At 47.9% G+C, this 24,312-nt stretch overlaps 1 protein-coding gene across 5 annotated transcripts in view; it reads right to left on the bottom strand.

The window, feature by feature from the left end:
• The window catches only part of LOC137421763 (lysophosphatidic acid receptor 1-A), a 54,307-nt gene extending 30,378 nt beyond the window's left edge, over nucleotides 1-23,929 (bottom strand). For 2 of the 5 annotated variants that reach the window (XR_010983401.2, XM_068108137.2), the window contains exon 1: nucleotides 23,102-23,158. The gene's annotated coding sequence lies outside the window, so the exon portion shown is untranslated. The other 3 variants (XM_068108155.2, XM_068108165.2, XM_068108146.2) reach the window with 3 other exon arrangements.
• Nucleotides 23,930-24,312: the final 383 nt, after the last annotated feature.

Here is a 24,312-nt window from a genome sequence, read left to right as displayed (position 1 = left end):
CAAAAATTTAAAAAAAAAATTTGAAAAATTTGGGAATGTTAGAAAATTCCAAATTTGGGAATTTTGGGAATGTTAGGGAATTCTATCCCGGACGAGGCCCCCAATTTCTGTTACGTGCTCCTCCCCAAACCCCGATCACGGTGTACCTCCGAGCCCCGAAAGGAGTCACGGCAGAAAGATGTGTTATAATGTGTGTCAATGACCAATGGTGAAACCACACCAACCAATTGTTAGCAAAAACAAGTATTGTATTAAGGTCACACAAGTATAAAATAAAATAAAAACCACCTTTAGAGGCCATTTTTCCCCGCAAGCAGGGGTTGGCCTTTTTCGGGAACTGTGGTTGTTGTTGTTTTTCGGTCCCCTTTTTGAAGCAATGTTTTACGGCCGGATGCCTTTCCTGACGCCAACCCTTTTTGCCGCCTTTAACGACAAGCAGGGAATTACCAGTGAACTGGTACTCAATTTGCCGACCTCGGAAGGATGACAGGCTGAGTCAACCCCCCTGGCGTTAATTCAGCGATTGACCGGGATTCGAACCCAGGATCCTAGGATCCTAAGCTGGCACCCTAGCCGCTAGCCCAACACCAGAGGTCACACAAGTATAACAGCACAAATACAATATGTTTCAATTGCACCACAAAAATACCATATAATTCCTATGATGGAATTGATCAGTTTCAGATCGATCAGATCAATTCCTATGATCAGTTTCTTATTCAATAACTCACTGTGCTCCAAGTGAGCGAAAAGAACATTCCCAAAGTCACTGTCCCGGCACCAAGCCAAAGTCGATCCACGCTCCGGTGATCGCAAGAAAAATGTCGAATCGAGACCAGAATCCAAGTCGGCTGACAGTCAACGCTGCCAAAGAGGCGCAAAGGTGCACCCAAAAGGCGACTGGGAAATCACACCTTCGGGTATTAACGTTCAGCGGCTCCCAAACGGAGAACCACAAATTCCCAATCGAAATCCACGTTACACTCGCAAACCAGGCTAACGGCTGGGTGCGGTGAAATGGCTGGAGCGAGGTGAAAAGGCTGGAGCGATGCGAAACGGCGGGAACGAGGCGAAATGGCGGGCGGGCCCGTACTGGAGGCGTACCTGCTCTCCAACGATTCTCTTCGGAATCAACCGCAAAACCCGACACGCAGGTTTATCTGTCACAGCGATAACCACTCTGTCACAGGAATCCCTTTCCCAGGAAACCCAAAGTTCGCTCGTGACCCCCATTCGCCAGCGTCTCCTCGAGACCTCAAAGCAGCTCGGCTTTTCTTCCCGACATCACTTGCTCCGCCTTTTTTTTTCTTCCTCCTCTTCTTCTTCCGGTTTTTCCCGATCCGGTTTCCGGTTTCTTTTAAAACACTAATTTTTTACCTTTTGAAAACGGTTATCTCCATTTCACTTAAACGATAACAATAAATAATAGTACATAGAACCAAAAATGCTTACAGTGGATGAAAACCACAATGACGGAAGTGACGAATCCATAACACATCATGTATTGTCTTTGTGCCAATTATTGGTTGGTCCCTACATCTCCAAGATATGGTTGTGGACGCATGAACGGACTGACGAGACCAAACCCATAAGCCCCGTTTTGGGGCCAATAACCTCAACGAGGCGATGAATCGCTTTTTAAAGGGGTGCAATGCATTCTACCACCAGGCCTCGCGCTCTGTCCCAATCAGGAACTGCCCACTCCGGGGTTTACTCCTCTTGTATTTACATTTTTAGAGCTCCCCCGAGGTGCTCCACATGAAACAAAAACAAATCCGGTGAAAAACGAATGTTTCAAAATGAAATCACATCGTTCTGTACGCTGTGTGTAGGCAAAAGCAATCATGTGACATACTCTCCTCCTCCTCGCCTTTCACTTTAATCCTGCTCCCGTCTCACCCCTAGTCATGCTCCCCTATTACTTTAATCCTGCTCCCGTCTCACCCCACCCCCTCCTCCTCCTCCTCCCGTCTCTGCAGTCTCACCCCTCCTCCTCCTCCAGTCTCACCCCTCCTCCAACTACCATTTCCACCCCTCCTCCTGCCCACCCCTCCTCCTTCTCCTCCTCTCCTTCCTCTCCCTCTTCTCCTCTCTCTTTATCTCTTCCCCTTCCCCTCCTCTCTCCCCTCTCTTTATCTCTTCCCTCTCCAATCCTCTCCTCTCTCCTCTCTCCTCCTCCTCCTTCTCTCCTCTCTCCCCCTTCCCCTCCTCTCTCCTCTCCTCTCCTCTCCCACCCGTCTCCTCCTCTCTTTCTCTTCCACTCCTCTCTTCTCGCTCTCCCGTCCCCTCCTCTTTATATTCCCGTCAGCGAAACGACTCTGAATTCCCAGGATATGCCGGGCATCTTTGCTAATAAGAAATAAAAGACGAATGAATTAATATAGACAAATAAAAATAGAATGAATGAACACAGGAATGAATGCTAAATTAACGAGAATGGCGCTTGGTAGAGAGCATACCTCCACCTGGCTGAACCGTTTGTTTTGTATCCCACTGATAGGCCGGATCTGTATCCAGACTTCAACCAAATCTAATCAATTAGTCCTTGTCACATGCCCAACCTGTTCACCAAATTTGTCCAAATCAATCCAGAACTTTTTGAGATATCCTGCATAAAAAGACAAGCAGACAGACGGATGAAAACATTACCTCTGTCCGTCCACCTTCGGTGACCGAGGTAATGAGGTTGAAATCAGACAGCTTCCATTTGTGGAGGGTTATGAACTATTTTATAATCAAAACGGTACAAACGGATTAACAATGACGGGAATAAAGAGTTCGTTCATCTCCTGGTCATGCAAAGCAATTTTGTCTGCGATTGCGATATAAACGTTTCGGGAATACGAGCGAGCAATAAATAAATAAATAACAGATGCACCTCCAAGTGCCTTCTGTCAGGTGTAAACCAACAGAAGACAGAATCAAACATGTTAAAATCTGATTGCACTTTCTTGTTGGACAATAAATAAATCTGGTGCCACCAAGATGAGTCAGAAATGAATGTTCAGCAGAGCGGAAAGGGCCCACCTGTCCATGTCTAGAAAAGGCCCAGCACCACCAAAAGGTAGCTTCAAGGTGCTTTACGTTAGATTCATGACAACACTGAAAATTTGCTAAACTTTCCAGTCTCAGTGTGTCACGGTAAATGGAAATTACTACCATATAGTGTTGCGGGATCACTAGACCTGCATTGTGGAAGAAGCTCTAAACGACACATCCTCTCCATGACAATGATAAAACAAGAAAGAGCAATCAGAGATTGCAGACCCTCGCCAGGATGTAGTTGTGGTTTTTAAGGCTTTTGTGTTAAAACAAATATGGCGGCCGAACCACGTGACCGATGACGTCATTTTTTTTTTTTCTAAACTAATTTATTCCTAGATTATGCTCAATAAATTTCATCTTGATCAAATGAAGTTTTGTACTTGTCGAATTATGACGTCATAATGGAGGCACCTATGCCATCATCATTAACATATTTTATTCCCCATGGACAGTTCTTTACAATGAGCCATATCTCAATTTTTTCTATTCGGCACTTTCGGAGATATGGAGGTGCAAAGTTTTTCTGTTTTTCCAATATGGCAGCCGAACCACGTGACCGATGACGTCATCATTATTTGTTTTCCAAACTAATTTATTCCTAGATTATGCTCAAGAAATTTCATCTTGATCGGATGAAGTTTTGTACTTGTCGAATTATGACGTCATAATGGAGGCACCTATGCCATCATCATTAACAAATTTTATTCCCCATGGAGAGTTCTTTACATTGAGCCATGTCTCAATTTTTTCTATTCGGCACTTTCGGAGATATGGAGGTGCAAAATTTTTCGGCTTTTCCAAGATGGCGGCCGAATCACGTGATCTATGACGTCATAATTATCATTTAAAAAAATTCTCCAGGTGGAGTTGCACATATGGTGAAAATTTCCTGTCGATCGTACCAACGGTTGCAGAGAAAATCATATTTATTCTGTGCGGACAAACAAACAAACAGACAAACAGACAAACAAACGGACTCAAATGCAATAGCCTCTCCTCTGGCGAGGGTAACGAGTCCCCAGACTCCCCAAAATGATAAAAGGAATTTTGGGGGAAGAGGACGTGCATCTTCCGAAAAGAGGTCAAGAAACTTCTATCGACACAAAAAAACGAATCGACTGCTGCACAAAGTGCACTGAAGAGGATGAAGATGATTTGAATGATGTGACAGAAATAGAGTTCGTGAATGGTGCCGTGTCCATTACATAGGTGGGGCGACAAGGGTTTTTTGGATGACCCAATATACCTGTTCAGAAGCATTTCAAAAATAGAAGGTACTCATAACTGATGGTGCAACAGTATCCCAATAATTTCATGAGCTCACCCTTCCAGTGAACGTAGGCATCAAATGAGTCAAACTTTCCTCCGTCCCTCCATCTGACCCATCGGCTTGCTGGGCAGAGCTCGAAGCTTTCGAAAGAACATTCCAATGGGTGTTTATAGGTTCCAAAGAAATGTCTGAACTCACTACTACCGATTACTACTTGTACATCCCCAATTATTCCCAGCTTCTTGCGGGGCCGGCAGGTGAACTATTTGGCCCAAGTCTTCCTCCAACCGGCTAACCAGGACTGCTGTTGGGTGAAGATGCCGGGAATTGTGAATTTAGCCAAAATGCCAGTGACAACTCACCTTCTCTTTAGAAAGGACACCATGGGATCTTACAGCCACCAAGTAACGCTACCAGACGAGACAACATGTTTAACGTCCATCGGAGGGATGGCAAACACTAATGCCTCACCCTGCCTGCGAAACACCAGGGTGGCAGTTTATAGCTCGGACGGAGATTCAACCCCAGGCTCGGCAGCCCAGAAATGAGCACATGTACCTGTAGGCCATTCTAGCCAGCCAATGACCTCAACTATCAGACTACTGTCATTGCTCAATATTTCCTCTTCTTCCTCTTCTTCTTCATCGCATTGACAAACTACAACGGCGCTCAGTAGAGAGCATATACCTCCGCCTGGGTGGCCATATCACTCAATGGTGAAGAATCACTTAAAAATTCTACGAGCTGGATCCGGAGCCGGATCTTCACCAAAATTGAATCAATTCTTCCTTGTCACACACAACCAACCTGTTCAACAAGTTTCGTCCAAATCCATCCACAACTTTTTGAGATATCCTGCTATGTATCGTTTTTGGCCCATCTCCCAATGGTGAAGAATCAATTAAAAAATTATAGTAGTCGGATCAGAATCCTGATCTTCACGAAAATCTAATCATTTCTTCGGTGTCACATACTCTACATCCCTGCCAAATTTCGTCAGAATCAGTCCACAACTTTTTGAGATATTTTGTTCACAACAAACAAACAGCTGAAAAATCACTCATAGAGTGACACTTGGCAAAACAGAACAAAGTGGCATGGCTCTCAGTGGAGCATACTTTTGACCTTAAAAATAATTCGTGGTTGAATTCAGTGACCGGATATGCAAATCGTCTTCAAACTTTAAGTTAATCAAATGAAAATTGACAATTTTAGAAATTTGGCCTTTGTTGACCTTTTGGCCTATGTTGACCTCAAAAATAGTTGGTGGCTGGTTTCAGTAAGCTGATATGCAAATCCTATTCCGTTTTCAAGTCAATCAGATGAAAATTGAACATTTTAGTAATTCGAAATTGTTGAGCTTTGGTCTATGTTGACCTTTTGGCCTACGCTGATGTCAAAAGTAGTTGGTGGTTGAATTCAGTTAGTTGATGTGAAAATCCTATTCAAATTTCAAGTCAATCGGATGAAAATTGAAGATTTTAGAAATTTGAAAAAAGTGGTTGACCGTGTGACCTATGCTGATCTCAAAAATAGTTGGTGGTTGAATTCAGTTCGCTGACATGTTAATCCTGTTCAAATTTCAAGTCGATTGGATGAAAATTGAGAATTTTAGATATTTGAAAAAGTTGTTGACCTTTGGCCTATGTTGACCTTTTGACAACAAAAATATATAGGATTTTGTCGGACCACGAACTCCCAACATTTGGTGAAGTTTGGTGAAGATCGGTTTAAAATTGTGGCCTAAAGTCAAGTATAAGTGAGCGGACAGACAAACACACACACACACACACACACACACACACACACACACACACACACACACACACACACACACACACACACACACACACACACACACACACACACACACACACACACACACACACACAAACAAACAAACAAACCAAAGTGATCAACATACTTGTCCAAAAAAGAAAAAAAATTGCCAAGTAACAAACGGACAAACAGACAGGGGTGAAAACAACCTCCATCCAGCTTTGGTGGCGGAGTTAATAAATGAGTTATCATTACAAATATTAATAGGACCCAAGATTGTGTCATCCCATAGCCCTTTTACAACAATCATGAAGAAACCATATAAAGATCATGCACCCACAAAATGTATATGAAAGAACACAATGAGGGCGGTGGTGAGGGGAGTATAGAAGGGGGGGAAAAAAAGAAATGTGGGTGCGGTTCTTCGGCATGTTCCAATGTGGAACGCCAATGCCAATGCCAATGCCAATGCCAATGCAAGATGCCAATGCCAATGCCAATGCAAGAGCCAATGTGGGATTGGGGGAGGTGGGTGCGGTTCAGGACAACAGCTAAGAAAATCTCTCACCTTTGTACAGGTAGCATGAATATTGACTTACGCCAAAATAAGATACTGATTTATTTGTCTTATGACAACTATGCCGTATACTTGACAACTGAAACAGCGTTTCACCACACAAGGTCTAGTACAGTACTACGAAGGGATTCAACAAAAGTTTAAATGAATTTTCAGTGCAATCATGTTTGTCCTTCATATATTAATTATTGTAAAATGCAAGAGGAACCTTGAGACATTGCAGGAGAAGAATAATAAGAAGAAAAAAGCACATACCTGGTGGACGCAAGATGTTTAGACGTAGTCCGGACTTACGAGATGATTTCGCGTCGAATTAGCTTCACTTAAGGCAGGTGCCCATTGCCCAAAGGGTGCGGCGACCCATGTCAATGTGGGAATATTCCAACTTCATTCACCACAAAAAATGATATCTCTGCTTCAACAGCTGGTTGGCAAGACTGCTGATCAGGTTGAGGTTTTCCGCTTCCTGTAGTAAAATGTCAAATTGCTCAGCAGGGACGAAGTTGTTGCGTCAATAAGGAATATCAAAAACCTCTGACAGTCGAGGAATTGCTCCAAATAAAGTTTTGGATCTCATTTTTGGCAAAATATATCCAAAAGGTCATAGCGGCATCGAACCAAGCAATGGCCGATGTCCATCTTCGGACAACCGTCGACAAAAATATTGGGGTTTAAACGTAATTTCGGGTATGGTCTATACCCCATTGGTGGTCAACAAGTGAAAAAGCGAAGCAGGAAGAAATCAAGGAGATGGAGTTGTACAGTTGAAGATTGTCGATTTAAATGCTTATTCTTATATGGCCTTATGGTGAGACATGTGGACAAAAAAAAAGCGCTATAAGGATGTCCTCAAGGCTATACTTGAGTATTGTGCCATCCTAGTCGTCACCTGGGAACATCAGGCCACAAACAGATCAGCTTGGCGTAACATTTTCCGCAAACCCTGGACCGCTTTGAATGTGGAAGACTCGCTATCGAGAGACAGCGGAGACGAGGATAACCTGCTAACGTCCATCTCCACAAGGACCAGTATATACCTGCGATGTTTGTGGTAGATGATATGGGTCCTGCATTGGAGGCACATGACTGGCATCCCATACGTTCATGGGTTTAAATCTACTTGAATACTGTACAGAAGAATTAGAGGTTCCAAAACTTGTTTCTACCATCACCGACCGCCAACTGCTCTTGCCCCTCTCCGTTATGCCACTCACATGCGATGTGCAATTGTCTGTGTTGCCCTTCAATCCACGTATGAACATTTTTGTTGACAAAATAAATGAATGAATAAACAAGAAAGATGTCGTGCATCACAAGACACCAAATCCAAATAAACGATGTGCTTCGAGGTTTCTTATTGCTGAACCAATTCAGTGACCCAATATGTACATTTTGTTCAAGTTTGCAGAGTACCGAGCCTTTGGGTGGGTGGAGACTGCGCATTACTTGCTGAAAAAGTATAGTCTGTGTAAAAAATATAAAGGGTCTACACTACAGGGTCCAAGTGTTTCAAAGCACCTATAGAGCTCTATAAGGGTCTAAAGAGCCTAAAGGGTTAAAGGAACCTAATGTGTTTGAAGAGGGTCTCACAGCTCTAGGGATCAAGGGGTCCAAGCAGTCGAAAGGGCTTATGGTGAGACACTGTAAAAGGGCCCAAGGGGTCTTACAAGGTCTAAAGGGTGGGGTTGAAAGGGTTTAAGAGGTGTAAATGGGTTTAAGAGGTGTAAATGGGTCTTAGCTGTCTAAAATGTGGAAAGGTCTTCAGGATTTTAAGTCTATATATATATATATATATATATATATATATATATATATATATATATATATATATATATATATATATATATATATATATATAGTATATATATATATATATATATATATATACTGTATATATATATATATATATATAATGGTATCTGTAATCTGGTTCTCCAACCTAATGAGCGGACAACATGACGTTATAATCCGTAATGACGCACTGCTAGATGGTTCCTCTGGAACTTTGCAGGCAAGGCGGAGGTGCATGGCGATGACGTCATGTTGTCCGCTCATTAGGTTGGAGAACCAGATTACAGATACCATTATTAGTAACTCCCAACCGCAACCAGGTCGACTCCATATGATGAGTGGATACCAGAGATAACGTCACCGCGTGGCAGGCGGTGCTTATCGCTCCCAGCAAGGTGCAGCAGCAGCTGTATGGGACACCTTGCTGGCGGTTCTCCACTGATGATATGAAGGTCGCATAGTGACTGATATATATATATAGTATATATATATATATATACACACGCACACACACTATGATTAACCGAAGCTTTTCGTACTGTACTTCTGAAGGTAAATCACAGCAAGAGAAAAAAGAGAATGAAACAACATGCATATATAAGCATGTCTATGTAAGAGCGACACTGATTGGTTCATCAATCACGACCTAAATGGTAATCTGAACACCCATTGGTTGACTCTTAGTCATCACTATCTCTGGCTTTCTTTGGCTGGAGCGGAGTATAATTTACATCGACAACGATGACTCACCATTTGCACCAACAACTTGGAGGGAGGGGGGGATAGGGTTCACCCAAAGCCAATGACTCACCGTTTGCATACATACCATGGAGAGGGGTCGGAGCAACGCCTTTCATATTTCCATTTTGAAAGAGAAAGAGAGAATGTACCAAATTCCTTTTGACGACACAATGTGGGGTCCGTGGAATGGATAAAGGTTGCTTCTAACATACGTAGATATAACGTACTCCGACCTCGGTTCAATATCTTAAACATATCTGCATTGTACTGTTCTGCACATATCGGGGTTGGCATCCAAGTTCCGTGAAATGGCAGAAGAAGAAGAAGAAGAAGAAGAGGAGGAAGAAGTAGAAATGGTCGACGGTCCTTGAACGTTACGACAGGCTCGCACTGGTTGTGGCCTGACTCCCAAATTATTTACTTGAATCACCATGGGGTCATGCTGTTTGATACGATCAGCCGACCTTCACATCGGCACTTTAAACTCATAGATAACATTGCTGATTTGTGAGGTCGGCAGAACATCCTTATTGACCGACGTGAGCAGACGGCGACAGGTGAAGATCACTCGAGGTTGCACAGCCAGGTACGTGTTTGATACCGTGTGTTTGATTTGTTCTTCAAACTACGTGACGATTGTCCTTTCCATGGCATTGTAGCGGCTACCGCTGGGTATACACAATCGCCTTGCAACCTACCGAGGACGCGGAGCGATCACCATGCCGGGCTCGTCCAGGACGCCCGGGCATGCCCGCTCTTGACTTGCCAGGCCTCGTCCAGGACGCCCGGGCACGCCCCCTCTCGCCTTTCCCGGGCAAACGCTCCGGGATAACGTGTATATATATTGCTGCCCGATAAACGGGCTTTTCAGAGTACCCGAGTCGATTTGAGTTAATAAAGAAACTCGGACGAATTCCAGCTTTTTGTCGCGTCCATTCTTCCGATTTACGTTGGAGCACAGCTCCTACATTGGTGACCCGACATGGACACGGCAGTTACCCTCAAACTGCCTACCTTCTGGGAGGCTCACGCGGCGGTTTGGTTCGCCCAGGCGGACTCCCTGTTCGCCCTGCGAGGCATCACGGCCGACGACACCCGCTTCCACCATGTGGTAGCAGCGCTCGGCTCCGCCACCGCGGCCCGCGCCCTGAGCCTCCTCGAGAGCCCGCCAGCCGCTGACAAATACGACGCGATTAAAAAGCTCCTCCTCGACGCTTTCGCCCTCTCATCGGCGGAACGCGCACGGCGCCTGCTCGACCTGCCCGAGCTCGGCGACACGCGCCCGTCCGAGCGAATGGACTACATGCTTTCGCTGCTCGGCGAGCACTCTCCGGCATTCCTGTTCCGGGAGCTTTTCCTCCGTCAGCTGCCCAGCCAGGTACGCCTCGCCCTGGCAAGCACGACGATCACGGATCCCCGCGCCCTCGCCAGGGAAGCCGACAAGATCTCCGCGGCAGGCCAACGCATTGGAGCAGCGACCTGGAGCCCACCGCCGTCCGAAGCAACACCCATGGCGCCCGAGCACCCGGCAAGGTCGACGACCGAACTGCCGACGCAATTGGTGGCCGCTACGCCCCGCCGACCACCTCCAGCACGACGACCGGGGCCTCCACCTGACCAGGCGTGGTGTTATTATCATGCCAGGTTTGGACAGAAGGCCCGGACATGCCAACCCCCGTGCACCTTCGGCAAGCCGGGAAACGGCCGGGCCGGCGTTCATTACCAGCCATGAGCGCCGGCCACACGGGCAACTTACTTTTCATCAGGGACAAAGCGTCCGGACAGCGCTTCCTGTGTGACACCGGCGTCCAACTGAGCGTCACACCCGCCTCCGACCAGGACAGGCAGTCCGCGGTTTGCGGCCCCTCCTTGGTTGCGGCCAACGGATCGGCCATCCGCACCTTCGGCCCATGCAACGTCACCCTCTGCTTCGGCAGCCAACGCTTTAAGTGGACTTTTGTAACCGCAAGCGTGCCCATGGCTCTGCTAGGCGCCGACTTCCTCTGCGCACACGGACTGCTGGTGGACGTCCAACGGCGTCGCCTCATCAACGCCGAGACGTTCAGCTCCCTGGCATGCACATTGACCAGCTCCGCTCCGACCGAGCTGGCAGGCGCCCTCCCGGCAGCGAACGAGTTTGCTCGCCTGCTCACGGAGTTCCCGGCCCTCAAGGGGCCGATCGTTTTCGACCGTCGCAGTACGACATGGGATCGAGCACCACATACCAACCACGGGCCCGCCGGTCTACGCCAGAGCCCGCCGCCTCGACCCAGCCAAGCTCGCCGTGTCCAAAGCCGAGTTCGACGCTTTGGAACACCTCGGCATCGTGCGGCGCTCCGATAGCGCGTGGGCTTCGCCACTACACATCGTCCCAAAACCAGGGGGCGGCTGGCGCCCATGTGGCGACTACCGCCGCCTTAACGACGCTACCACCCCCGACAGGTATCCGATCCCGCACATCCAAGACTTCTCCGCCCGTTGGCAGGACGGGTCATTTTTTCAAAGATCGATTTAATACGGGGATACCACCAGGTACCTGTCAGGTCGGCCGACGTCCCATAAACCGGCCGTCATCACGCCGTTCGGCTTATTCGAATTCCTGTGAATGCCCTTTGGCCTCAATAACGCGGCTCAGGCGTTCCAGCGCTTGATGGACGGCGTGCTGCGCGACCTGCCGTTCCTCTTCGTTTACCTGGACGACATCCTCGTCGCCAGCACGTCCCGGGCCCGAGCACCTCCTCCACCTCCGAACACTGTATCGGGCGCCTCAGCGAGCACGGCCTCATCGTCAACCCGGCCAAATGCCACTTCGGCACGACGGGCGTTGATTTTTTGGGCCACCACATCACCAAGAACGGGGCCGTGCCGCTGCCAACCAAGGTCGAGGCCATCACCACGTTTCCGCGTCCCCGCTCCATAAAGGCCCTGCAGGAATTCCTGGGAATGGTGAATTTCTATCACCGCTTCGTGCCCCGCGCTGCTCAACTCATGCGGCCCCTCTACGAAGCCCTCCGGGGCAAGCCGGCCAAGCACGACGTCGTCTAGTCCGCAGCAATGAACGCGGCCTTTTAAAAGCTCAAAGCGGGGCCCTCGCCGACGCAACACTGCTCGCTCACCCGGTGCTCAACGCTCCCATCGCCCTCACCACAGATACCACCGACTACGCGGTGGGCGCCGTACATGAGCAATGGGTGAACGGGGTTTGTCAGCCACTCCCTTTTTTCAGCCGGCAACTCCGGCCGAACGAGCTCAAATATAGCACGTTTGACCGTGAGCTCCTCGGTCTACACCTGGCCGTTCGCCATTTCCGCCACCTCCTGGAGGGCCGACCCTTCACGGCGTTTCGTCGACCACAAGCCATTGGTTTACGCAATGGCCAAGGTCACGGAGCCGTGGTCGGCCCGCCAACAGCGCCACCTCTCCGCCGTGTCGGAGTTTACCACGGACATCCGGCACGTCGCCGGCAAAGACAACGCCGTGTGGCCGACTGTCTTTCTCGGGCCAGCGCGAACGCGGTCCACCTCGGCGTGGACTTCGCGCTTATGGCGGCAGACCAAACCACCGACACCACGGTGCAAGCCCCTCCGGGCGTCGGACACGGGCCTCCGCCTGGCCGACATCCCCTTCGCGGACACTGTCCTGCTCTGCGACATCTCCCAAGGCCAGCCTCGCCCCATCGTGCCCGTTACCTGGCAACGCCGCATCTTCGCCTCCCTCCACGGCCTTTCCCACCCGGGCCGGAAAGCTTCCCAGAAGCTGGTGTCCGGCGCGATTCGTCTGGCACGGCCTTCGACGGGACGTCCGCGATTGGACCAGCACCTGCACAGCCTGCCAACAGGCCAAGGTCCACCGACACACCCAGGCCCCGCTGGCACCTTTCACCGTGCTCCAGAACGACGTTTCGACCACATCAACGTGGACCTGGTGGGGCCCCCTCCCCCCATCACCAGGGTTTCACACACCTGCTCACCATGGTGGACAGGACCACCAGGTGGCCGGAGGCCGTTCCCCTCGTCTCCACCACCACCGCCGACGTGTGCGCAGGCTTTCATCGCACCTGGGTCGCCCGCTTCGGCGCACCGGCGGACATCTCGTCGGACCGCGGACCGCAGTTCACCTCCGAGCTGTGGGGCGCGGTCGCCCACAACCTGGGGGTCAAGCTCCACCGTACTACGGCCTACCACCCCCAAGCCAACGGGTTGTGCGAGCGATTCCACCGCTCCATGAAGGCCGCGCTCATGGCCGGCCTTCAGGACGGCGGTTGGGCCGACCGGCTGCCGTGGGTCCTTTTGTGCCTCCGCATGGCCCCCAAGGAGGACCTCCGGGCGTCCACCGCCGAGCTTGTCTACGGCCAGGCGCTACGCGTCCCGAGCAAATTCGTGCCCGACGCTACCAGTCCCTGGTCCGCGGCTCACCAGCGCTCGGACCTCCAGGAGACCGCCCGACGGTTTGCCCCCGTGCCAACGTCCCACCACGGTGACCCCCCGTCCTATGTCCCCCCCAGCGCTTCGCACAGCGGAGTACGTTTTTGTGCATCATGACGCACATCGGGGGCCACTCCGGCCGCCGTACGACGGGCCCTTCCGGGTCCTGCGACGGGACGACAAGTCGTTCGTCATCGACATCGGCGGCAGGTCGGACCGGATTGTGGTGGATCGCCTCAAGCCGGCGCACGTGGACATCGACCAACGCCACGGTTGGCCCTTCCGCCGTGGCGAGGCCGCCCCCCGTCCACGGTGCCCCCCACTCGACCGCTCACCACCACACCGGACCCCCCCCCCCCCGACCCGCCAGGGGTCGCTTCGGCCGGGTCATCAGGACCCCCCTTAAATTGACCCTGCCGGTGCAAGTCGATTCTGGGGGGATGTGTGTAGCGGCTACCGCTGGGTATACACAATCACCTTGCACCTACCGAGGACGTGGAGCGATCACCATGCCGGGCTCGTCCAGGACGCCCGAGCATGCCCGCTCTCGACTTGCCAGGCCTCGTCCGGGACGCCCAGGCACGCCCGGGCATGCCCGCTCTCGACTTGCCAGGCCTCGTCCAGGACGCCCGGGCACGCCCCCTCTCGCCTTTCCCGGGCAAACGCTCCGGGATAATGTGTATATATATTGCTGCCCGATAAACGGGCTTTTCAGAGTACCCGAGTTGATTTGAGTTAATAAAGAAACTCGGACGAATTCCAGCATTTTGTCGCGTCCATTCTTCCGATTTACGTTGGAGCACAGCTCCTACAGCATCCTGATATATACCGGACATTTGTCAGGACCGATCTTGTGTTCCTTTGTCGCATTGAGAAACTTGGGCACATATCTCTTGATTATAAACTACGGATAACCATCGTCACAGAGTAAATTCATGATTTTGTCCATTTCAGCAGGTAGATTACAAGGTGAGCAAATCCTCCGAGCTCTGTTCACAAGGATGTTGATCAAGGCAATTTTGTATCTCGTGAATCTCCTACAGCTCCACGGGATACAAAACATCTCCTAAGATCCAGAATAACTGCTCGCCTCCACCCACTTGTTCCTCTCTCTCCCAGCCTTGGAATCAACTTCCACACCTCATCAATGTCATTCTTCATTGCGGATCTTCAAGAAAGTTGTTCACCACCATCTCAGATGATCCCCCACCCAAAGCCATGATCTTTTTTTAAATCATAATTGACCCCTTCCCACATCCCCAAACCCAAACTTTCTACTCCCCCAACCACCCCCCCCCCCTCTTTCTACCGATTCCTTTTGTTCTGTTGCATCCTGATCCGTTCAGTGTTCTCACTCTTCCACAAGGCTCGACTTTTGTATCCAAAAAAATAGCCCTGAGTGGGCAAACATTCAGCAATTGAGGTTGTAGATAAGACCTCTGCTGATTTGGGGGTACCCCCACCCCTTCAAATCCCCCCGGAGGCCCCCCATAAACCGAAATCATAAAAATTGAAGCCCGAGTGTTTGTGTGGGTTACCGTGTTGTATCCATGTGTCAGGTTTCAGAACAATTAGCTGGGTGATAACAGGGTGGAGGAGCACAAATAGCAAAAAGTTGGCAGACAGATGATCGATCAGACATCCAGACATCATGACCCATTTTATAAGTTCATCCCTTCGATAATCAAGACGAGATGACCGGGAAAAAAAAAAAAAGTTACATAGATGAAAGGTGAATCAATAGTGCCTTAAAATCAGCTGATTTGGGCAGACGGGGCTCATTGGCTTTGGTTTACAGCTCACCTCGAAGGAAACTGAATCCAAATCCACCGCTGCCTTGCTGCTCAGGTTTTTAAACCAAAGACTGAGGGTTAAACGGGGAAAGGCAACAATCCTTTTTAAAGGAGGCGGCATTTGCATTCATTAACCCATGGCCAACCCTTGGGCAAGGTGTACTACTCCAGTTTAGCTTCCCGATACATGAAGCCATGGGAGCAGGTGGTTCCAGATGGCCATCCAGGCAGCTGGCACCTATTGCCAGTAAAGGCTGCTTGAGCTTGATGCCAGCTAGGCAGAGGACTCTCTTATGGAGAGCAATGACGAGCATCACCCATCTCATATAGACATTGCCCAACCACTTCCGTACATGCCAATAAATCAATCATGATCAGTAATCTAAGAGATAAAGCTGGAATGCCGGATGACGCGTCCCCTCCACCGCCGCCCACCTCCAGTTTGGAAGCATCAAAATGGTTACCGAGGATGATCAAAGTCTTTTTACGAGTAGGATTGGCCGGGATGACAGGACTGGTTCAAACCCACAAGGAAATCCAGTCTCTCAAGTCGCCAGAGCTGAAAGTCAAACTAAACTTCTCAAAATTGGGACATGGAATGCAAGGTCAATGAAGATGTAGAGGACAAGAACTGACATTTTGGGGATAAGTAAACTCAAATGGACTGGTTTGGGGCAGTTTCAATCTGACGATTATAAGGTGTTCTTTTCTGGTCAGGAAACTTGGGAAATAAATGGAGTGGCAGTGAATTGTATGTAATAAGAAGACGGCGGGGTCAGTACGGGGATACAACCCAGTCAATGATAGGTTAATATATCAGTGGATCAAGGAAAAAATCAAGGGGAACATCAAAGGAAGGCGGCTCTCTAGTTTATAGATTAGAGCAAATCGAAGACTTGTGTTGACAATGAACTGATGTGGATTATGATGAGAGAAATGGGGATGTCAGAGCACCGGATATATCCGATAAGAAGCCTGTACACTAAATAAGAAGCTGTCGTAAGAACAGCGTATAGAGAGAGAATGCTTTGGAATTGGAAAAGGAGTCAGACAGAGCACATGCTTACTTATTAAATCATCTTACTTATTAAATCTGTAGGCTACAGCGAGTACGTCATGAGGAAATCAAACTTGGATGACGTACAAGCTGCAGTCAGGATTGGACGAAGATCTAGCAACAATCTAAGGAATGCTGACGATACCACTCTGATGGCAGAAAGTAACTAGAACAGAAGGCACTCAGTAGAGCGCATACAGTGCATTCAGAAAGTATTCAGACCCCTTCACTTTTTTCACATTTTGTTATGTTGCAGCCTTATGCTGAAATCGTTTAAATTCATTTTTTCCCTCATCAATCTGCACTCAATACCCCATAATGACAAAGAGAAAACAGGATTTTAAAAAGTTTTGCAAATTTATTAAAAAGAAAAAACTGAAATATCACATTTACATAAGTATTCATACCCTTTGCGAAAACACTTGAAATTTAGCTCAGGTGCCTCCCATTTCTCTTCATCATCTTTGAGATGTTTCTACACCTTGATTGGAGTCCACCTGTGGTAAATTCAATTGATTGGACATGATTTGGAAAGACACACACCTGTCTATATAAGGTCTCACAGCTGACAATGCATATCAGAGCAAAAACCAAGCCATGAGGTCGAAGGAACTGCCTGCAGAGCTCAGAGACAGGATTGTGTCGAGGCACAGATCTGGAGAAGCTTACAAAAAAATTTCTGCTGCATTGAAGGTTCCCAAGAGCACAGTGGCCTCCATAATTCTTAAATGGAAGAAGTTTGGAACAACCAGGACTCTTCCTAGAGCTGGCCGCCGGCCAAACCGAGCAATCGGGGGAGAAGGGCCTTGGTAAGAGAGGTGACCAAGAACCCGATGGTCACTCTGGTTGAGCTCCAGAGATCCTGTGTGGAGATGGGAGAAACTTCCAGAAGGACAACCATCACTGCAACACTCCACCGATCTGGGCTTTATGGCCGAGTGGCCAGACGGAAGCCTCTCCTCAGTGAAAGACACATGAAAGCCCGCTTGGAGTTTGCAAAAAAGCACCTAAAGGACTCACAGACTGTGAGAAACAAGATTCTGTGGGCTTGAAGAACAGCAATCTTCAAATCTTTCTACAGATTCTCAACGGGATTCAAGTCTGGGTTTTGGCTGGGCCACTCAAGGAGTTTCACGTTCTTGTTCTGAAGCCATTCCAGTGTTGCTTTGGCTGTATGATTGGGGTTATTGTCCCGTTGGAACATAAATCTTCACTGCAGTCTAGGGTCTTTTGCACTCTGAAGCAGGTTCTCCTCAAGGATTTGCCTGTTTTTGGCTCCATTCATTGTTCCCTCTATCCTTGAAAGTATCCCAGTCCCTGCTGCTGGTAAGCATCCCCATATCATGATGCTGCCACCACCATGCTTCATGGTAGTGATGGTGTTAGTTGGGTCCTTCCACTCAGTTTCCACCAGACATAGCACTCTGCATTCAGGTCAAAGTGTTCCATTTTCGTCTCATCAGACCACGGACAAAAGAGTCTGGTTCGTTCCATATTCTTTCCATTTCCTAATGATGGCGCTCACTTTGCTCTTGGGAACTTTCAACAATCTAGAAATTGTTTTACACCTTTCCCTCAGATCTATGCCTCCTCACAATTATATCTCGGCATTGTACGGACATTTCCTTGGACTTCATGGGAGAGCTTCTGCTCTGACATGCACTGTCAACCATTGTACCTTATATAGAAAGGTTTCTTTCTTTCTAAATCACTAGGGCATGCCCGTACTATATATATATGTAAAATTATATCCCCCCCCTCTATTTACATGAAATGGTTTGGTCCATTCGCAAAGCTAAAGCGAACGGCTTGCGAGTACGGTGACAATCCCCCCCCCCCTCTATTTACATGAAATGGTTTGGTCCAAAGCGAACGGCTTGCGAGTACGGTGACAATCCCCCCCCTCTATTTACATGAAATGGTTTGGTCCAAAGCGAACGGCTTGCGAGTACGGTGACAATCCCCCCCCTCTATTTACATGAAATGGTTTGGTCCAAAGCGAACGGCTTGCGGAGTTTGGTAAAGAAATCGCCATAGCGTGCACAAACGCGCAGGAAAGCGAAAGAATCGCAAATTAGTTTTAATTAGTTTTAAAACATAGTTTAACGCCAACATAGCGGCAACATAGTTTGCCAACGTGAAATAAATGAATACGCTCTCAAATGTGCCGTCCGAGGCAGAGTCTGTTCGGCACGTTCGGCACACGTGATAGCTCGCTGCTCTGATTGGTTGAATCGTTTTTTGGACATAGCTCGGTAACTACTTGTCCGATTAATATGAAACCTTGAAAAGGCACATCCTCGGGTCCCCAGCAATATACCTGGCAAGTTTCAAGTATATCGGACCGGTAGTTGTCGAGAAACAGCGGTCACAGACAAACACACAGACACACAGACATTCACACAGAGATTACTGGAATTATAGATAGATGTCCAATCAATTGAATTGGCCACAGGTGGACTCCAACCAAGTTGTAGAGAAATGTCCAGGATGATCAAAGGAAATTGGATGCGCTCGAGCTCAATTTGGATTGTCATAGCAAAGGGGTTGAATACTTATTGACACAAGCCATTTCAGCTTTTCATTTTTAATTATTTTGTAAAAGTTTCCTAAAAATAATTCCACTTTGACATTATGAGGTATTATGTGTAGATCAGTGACAAAAAAAATAATCTCACTTTAATCCATTTTAAATTCAGACAGTAACAACAAAATGTGAATAAAGTCAAGGGCTGTGAATAATTTGAGGGCACTGGAAATTATATGTCAACAACGGTAGTTCTCAACATCTGTTTCTGCAGTCCCATGTTGTCCCCTCCTCCTTGGAATGATACTCAAGTCAATGGGAATGTGATATGGTGCATCCGCAGTCTGGATGAAGACCACCCAGAGGTCTAAAATCAGATCAGAGCCTTGCCAACCGAAATACGAAGGTACTTGGTGGTACCTTCCATTTAAAATAATTCACTAAACTTGGTGTTGGCTTAACGTTTAGGGGTGGCTGGCCTGGGATACTAGGCCCCAGAGTTCAAATCCCGGTCGGCTGTTGAATTACTACCAGGTGGGGTTGACTCACCTGTCATCCTGCAAGCACCTTAATGAACTCAAGTTAAATGTTAATGAGAATCAAACACAGGGGATTTCTTCTTTCAGTTCAGGTAAATTGAAAAAGCCACAGGGACCTTTTATCTCACATACCGTTGTCCTCCAATCCCCACCTTACAATTCTGCTTTCATGCAGATTCTGCTCCACATTGATATGGATGTTTGTGACGTATGCTCACATTAACTTCGATAAAGGGAAGTGCACACGTAATACGACCACAACGTAACCAAAGATCACTTCCTCATGTTAAACTGCTCACATTAACTCATACTCACTCACTCGTATGCTCACATTAACTTCGATAAAGGGAAGTGCACACGTAAAACGACCACAACGTAACCAAAGATCACTTCCTCATGTTAAATTTGAACTTAATATTCACAGGGTTACGCAGATGAAGAGTAGGCTTTCAAAATGTTCTACACCTGGTGAGTCTTCGACATGTAAATATGCAGGGCCCTGCCAGACGATGCGCACGCACACACACACACACACACACACACACACACACACACACACACACACACACACACACACACACACACACACACACACACACACACACACACACACACACACACACACACACACAACAATCCTCTCCAAGAAGTTCTGTCACTCAAGCTTTTGGGTCTCACTATCTGCCATGATCTTTCTTGGGAAAACCACATTTCCAAGCTGGCCTCCAAAGCCAGTCGGCGACTCGGCATCCTCCGTCGTGCGAAGTCCTTCCTTGGCACACCTGAGCTCCTCACCACATACAAGGCTTTCATCCGCAGCTCAATGGAATACTGCTCTCCCCTCTGGGCTGGTGCTCCTGCCTCACACCTAACTCGTCTTCACGTTGTTGAAACCAAAGCATTCAGAATCATTGGAATCTCCCGCGATGAAGCTAACTCCGAGGGCCTTTCACTCACTCACCGCAGGTAGGTTGGTGGTCTTTCTGTCTTCTACCGACTCCTCTCCGGCCTTGCTCTCCCAGCTCTGTCTGTGCTCTGTCCCACAAATATTCCTTCACGACACAGAAGATCTGCTGTCAACCCTCTTCTGGTGAAACTGCCAAAATCAAGACTCTCTGCTCACCTTCACTCCTTCATTCCTCTCTACTCCCGCCTCTGGAACAAACTCCCTCACTCTCTCCAATCCCACTCCCCCCTCCAGGTCTTTAAAACAGCTGTTCACCACCATCTCTTATCTTCCCCCATCCAAAACCTTGATCTTCTCTACCCCCGTTAATACACCCCAGATCCACCTCTTCCTATCTCTGACTTCATTCCTGAATTTCCTAGTAGTGCCAATTTGTTTTATACTGTGTACCCCACCCCCATCCCCCTCACACACCTAGCCCCCTCACACCCCCAGCCCTCTCCCTTCCACAGATCTCCCGATGTTCCTGTTCTCTACTGTTGTTGTGCTTGTATGCTTCCCTCTCTCTCCCCATCTTGTCTCCCGCTGCCTTTATTATACGTTTGATGTGTCCGTTTATGTTCTTTTTTGGTTAATGTTAGCTCTTACACGATCCTCGATCTTGTATACCAAAAATAAATAAATAAAAATGAAAAAACAAACAAACAAAAAAAAACACAACACAACACAACACAACACAACACAACACAACACAACACAACACAACACAACACAACACAACACAACACAACACAACACAACACAACACACACACACACACACACACACACACACACGGCCCTGTCAGCCGATATACACACCTGCAGGGCCTTGCCAGCCGAAACATACACACACCTGCAGGGCCCTGCCAGCTGACACATACTGTCAAGTCAACCCTGCGGTTAACACTCCTGGATGACGAAAAGCCATAATGGTCTTTAATTCCGAGGAGCATAGCTGAAATTATGGCGGTTGGTCCGTCGTGCGCGGGCGAAGGAACCAAAGCGCTTACCTCAGAGGGAAGCCACACAGGTTTATTATCGGACCCACGAACAGAGAAATGCGACACAATAAAATGCAACACAAGAGTTTAATGAAAATAAATGCAATAAAAAAGTGGTGAAAATGAAAGGTGAGGTAAAACTAAATCCTAATTTGACACGCCGCAGACACAATTACACAACAGGGGAATGATAAAATAAAATAAATGGTTTCTTTTAGTTTTAGTCGGCCGGCACTCAGCTTGCTCAACAAGATCGTTGAATGAAGTCGGCAGTACAGGTTGGCGAAGTCCAATTCTTCCCGCGCCTGAGCACCCAATATGGCGCCGAGCCGACAATGGCGACGTGCACAGAACCGTTGAGCGAGCTGTGAATACGGCCTTCTTTTTTTCTTTTTTTTTTGCCGTCTCTCTCCGTCTGCAGCGCCAAGAGCCACGCGAACCACCGCCTTATTGCTCCTCTTCACAATCGCAAAAGTTCCACAAAAGCTCCGGAAAGTCTCCTCACAGGCGCACACGAGACCAAAAAGCGACCGCCAGGGACAAAAGCCACACCGAGAGCGAGTGCGAGTCGGCGATTCTTCTTCTTTTCGCTCCAAGCTCGAACCTTCTCGCAGTCTGACGTCACGCCAACCAACGGCTGAGCTCTCTCGAAACACCCCACGTCCTCGCTTGACCAATGATGAACTTCGGGGCATGGCCTATTCCCTTACTCGGTTGGTGGGCGGGGTTTACTTGCTGATTGAAAACGTTTGGCTTCTGTCGGCAGTTATGTTGGTTATTGTTGGTTAATGGAAGGTTGTTGTTATTGTTGTTGTTGTCGTTAAAAAAAACGTAGGGAAAAGCCACAGGAGGCAATCACAAACTGGGGAAAAACTAACTTAACACCTATCTTGATAACACCGCTCCACCCCCCCCCCCCCCCCCCCCACACCCCTGCCCGTGTGAAGACATAAACAACCTTAAGCTCCAGTTTACCTACTTAATACATCGAGATGTCTCCTATGCGTCCACGGTCCATGCTACACCTATACAATCCTATCTGTACGATTGTATCCTCTACCCCCACAAGCGTAACAATACACACACCTGCAGGGCCCTGCCAGCCGATACATACACATACCTGCAAGGCTCTGCCAGCCGATACATACACATACCTGCAAGGCTCTGCCAACCGATACATACACCAGAGAACCTCCTCTACCTGGGCCAGTCATATCCTCCAGGATATCATTGTTTTGAAGTGTCCAAGAGTCATCATTGGATGATGCCAAATGACTTATTGTTAAAATTAACTCTGTTTACAACCAGGAATTGTTCATCGCTTCCTTTTTGACACTCGCACACAAACACGACAAACCACTTTTGATCTCCCGAATGAAGAAAACAGTTTCGTTTAAAAGAAAAAGTGAAATATTTCAAAGAGTTATAAACTTTCTTTTCCACACAATGAGAGTTTAAAATAAAACCCCAAACATGATGATGAATCGACCCAAAGAACGCAGCATTGGATCGGATCATAAAGGTAAAGTTTTCAAACCCAGTAAACTCTTCCCTCTAATAACAATAATAGACATTTTAAAGGTCGTTAAAGATAAAGTCGAACACTTACTCAACCCGGGGTCTCAAAGCATGTTGGAGGATCCGAATAAAGGTGTTTTGAAGGGAAACATGCGAGGAAAGCTTACCTGACAGCCCGTCCAGCCCCGTGGGTGTGCCTGCAATTCGAATTGGTTCCCAGGTATCCAGGTATCGCCGCACTTCGAATAACATCGTTCTTAATCCGCGAATATCAAAATATACATATATGTACATATATTTACTGTATACCAACAAGTGCCACGGATAATAATTCCCGATACAAGTTTAATTCACTTTACCTCCGCACTTCTTCCATATTTGGAAAGAACACGTCACGTCAGTAAACCACACGAGCGTATATTAGGGTAATATACACCTCGAAATGTTTTACTAATAAATCATTGAAATTCTGCGTTCAGTCCATCTCGTTAAACATCTAATCGGCCACAAGAAACAATAGGTGTCGGCACGTGACGTAAATATACAAATAAATGACAAAATTAAATTAAAGGCCACGTCACTCATTGGGAGGATGTGTCATGATCGTGTGTGTGTGTGTGTGTGTGTGTGTGTGTGTGTGTGTGTGTGTGTGTGTGTGTGTGTGTGTGTGTGTGTGTGTGTGTGTGTCATGATCGAGTGTGCTCGGTTTTACTTGAGTGTGGAGAGAAGATAAAAGTTCGGGAGTACACTGCAGGGGAGAGGGAGGGAAGGTGGAGGGGAAGTGTCAACATTGACAACAATTCCAACCTGCAGTATTTACCTTCGTAATATAAACAGGTAGCCCCGACATCAGATCCTGGGCGGTTTCGATTCTGTTTCTGATATTCCAATCTCTGCTACAGAGATCGTCTGTCGCTCCAAAGCAGCTTCCTCATGGCCAAGGGCTATCTATACTGGTATTACCGGGTGGGTTGCCATTGCCTTTGCGGCGGTAGTTGGGGCAGGAATTTGGAGTTTGTTCAGGGTGCTGGCGATGGCTCACCTACTCTTCACGAAGGACACCGTGGGTTCTTTAACGTTAGTAGGGGGAGAATGGGGGTTCCAAAACATACCTAATTTTACATGTAAGTGAATGGGGAAAGTGCATTGGAACTTATGGACAACCCACCAAATAACCCCAAAACATCCGTCTATTTCTCCCTTTCCCATCGAAACCATTAACAAAGGTTAAGTCCTCAACACACCCGATATTTTCTTTGAACTCATATAGAGCCAACAAATAATGGTTTATGTTGAAGGAGC

The sequence above is a fragment of the Myxine glutinosa genome, chromosome 1 (genome assembly GCF_964187855.1).
Source record: "Myxine glutinosa chromosome 1, kmMyxGlut1.1, whole genome shotgun sequence".
Classification (NCBI taxonomy): Eukaryota; Metazoa; Chordata; class Myxini; order Myxiniformes; family Myxinidae; genus Myxine; species Myxine glutinosa.
This window is presented reverse-complemented; position numbering and strand designations above follow the sequence as displayed.